The 2,301-nt window shown below is 35.1% G+C and overlaps 1 pseudogene; it reads right to left on the bottom strand.

The window, feature by feature from the left end:
* Positions 1–908: 908 nt before the first annotated feature.
* Positions 909–1,873, bottom strand: LOC140519457 (F-box only protein 48 pseudogene; annotated as a pseudogene).
* Between the last annotated feature and the right edge of the window lie 428 nt (positions 1,874–2,301).

The following is a 2,301-nucleotide window of genomic DNA, read 5'->3' as shown; positions in this document are numbered from 1 at the left end:
CCTTGTGCCAATTATGTTGCCTACTAATGATTTATAGATCAATAATGCATTTATTAAGCACTTACTAGTCATCAAGCACTGTGCTAAGTGCTAGGAGTACAAATACAAATACAAGGGGGAAATGATCATCTGTATCCCTGAATGGATTTTACTAAGTGGAGGTGATTCAGGGAGAGGAACTGGAAAAACTCAGAGTCAGAAGTGGAGCCAGGAGACAAGAATCATCTTCTTAACATGCTCTTTGACCTCTTGACTTTCCTTTGGAATCTCAATCTTGACTTTTATGATCTGTCAAACCCTGGGTCAAGTCACTCACTTCTCTGGACCTCAGTTACCTCATGTGTAAAATGAGACAGTCACACTAGAAACCATATTGAAATAGAAGGAATGGAAAACAAAGAAACAGTGTAAATAATAAAGGATACAATGCAAACTAGCATATTAATATACAAGTAAAAAAAGTCTAAAGAAACCAGAAAAAAAATTCACATAAAGGCACAAACACATTCAAAGTACAAATATACGATAATAAAAAATACCTTAGAGCTGTATAACACTTCCAAGTGCTGTAATATCCTTTCTTTATTTGGTCAAATCTGTTTGCTCTAGTTAGAGAAGGAAGCTTACTTATGGTTTTAATAAGTAATAACTTAAAAATAAGTTACTTACTTATTTTCCCAAATAGCTGTTTGTTTTTGAATTTTTTTTGCCTGTCATAGAACACAATTTAAGAGTACTCTACTTAGAACAAATTCTCTTCCTGAAGATGTTGAACTTTCCATTTAAAATATTTTAGAAACAACAATTTATTTAAACTCTACTATTTTTCCTATTCCTGTTACTTCACAATAATGTATAGCATTTTATAAAAAAACCAATATTACACAAATCTTGAAACTAATTTGGCAGTTTAGTATGTCTTTTAAAAATAGCATCACTAGAATTTTCATTCTTACAATAAAAATATCAAATAAAAATTTTGGAGGGAAGAGGTAAAGTGCAAAATAAAGATTTATATTTCATATAATGTTCTTTTAAAAATTCACAAATAAAACAAATGAACAATGAGTAAATAAACGTACAAAGTATCTGCAATGTTTCCTTTCAACTCTTGAAAGTTGAGAACTCTTCTGGATTTTTCAGTTTATCTTTCAAGTTCAGCTGCTAGAATTTCCCCCCAGGTATCTGCATCCATAGGTCACATATTTTTTTCTGGAAGGCTAACGGGAGAACAAATGTTGCTGTATCTGCCACTTAGCCATTCATGCTTCACCTTACTCTTCCAGTAGTTCCTCAATAGTGTTACCCTCCATGAATATCCATTTCCTCGATCATCATCTATCTCTTTTTGACATATAGCTCTGACAGTCAAACAGTGGTGCTTCCATAAGTAGTCACAATTCTTGATTGTTTGATTCCAACTCTTACATGTTGTTGCAGCTCGGCATAAACTCTGAATGTCGAGTTGGCTAAAAATTTTAATAGTGACTTCTGGAGGTAATATTTCAACAAAATTGTCTTTATTTTCTTTCTTCTTATCAGGACAAGCAGAGTTAAGTTCTTTACCAGCAACAGGTGAATTACTATTTCTTTTGGAGATTTTCTGCATAATTTGATGTTTTGGTAAATCTGTTTCATATGTGACCTGCTTGGGGCTAGGGCAGCCGTTACACGGCCCCCCTCCCTACAGTTCTAACGGCCGTTTAAATGCTCCGGAATTCGAATCCAACCCCATCTTGCCAGCTTGCTCTACGCCCCGCCCCAATATCATTCACTCTTGAAAAAAGAAAATGCCAACTGACATGGCTCATGCAGCTGGAAAATTGGAAAAGGAGACCTATAAGTTGGGGAAGCAAAGGTTCTAGAAAGTGTCATTCCTAATACTACAGTGAGTGATTTGGATGGTATAGATCCAATGAAAAGAAATATTGTTTGTTTAACAGCCTCCAAATATGATTGCCTTGGGGCAGGGGGTGATAGTGGAAGGGTATTTATCCCCCATTTAAGTGACTTGTATTTTCTTGTATCTGTTTATATTCTCCTTTGCTGCTTCTGCATTTTCTGTGGGATGAAGTAAAAACCTGCCCCATACTTGATTTATATTTGTTAACTTGAGTGCTTGTATAGGAGTTAAGGACTCCTTTTGTCAACATCTGGGGAAACTTACCCATATATCTTTGTAATGGGTTTTATTTTTCTTGCCTTCTCGATGAGTAGGGAAGAGGGAGAGAACTGGGAACTGAAAAAAAAATATTTTAAAAGTATCTATTCCTGGAACAGCATTCCCTTCAGACAACCTCC

This window comes from Notamacropus eugenii, chromosome 1, assembly GCF_028372415.1.
Source record: "Notamacropus eugenii isolate mMacEug1 chromosome 1, mMacEug1.pri_v2, whole genome shotgun sequence".
NCBI lineage: Eukaryota > Metazoa > Chordata > Mammalia > Diprotodontia > Macropodidae > Notamacropus > Notamacropus eugenii.
The sequence above is the reverse complement of the archived record's forward strand: the minus strand, read 5'-3'. Positions and strand labels throughout refer to the sequence as shown.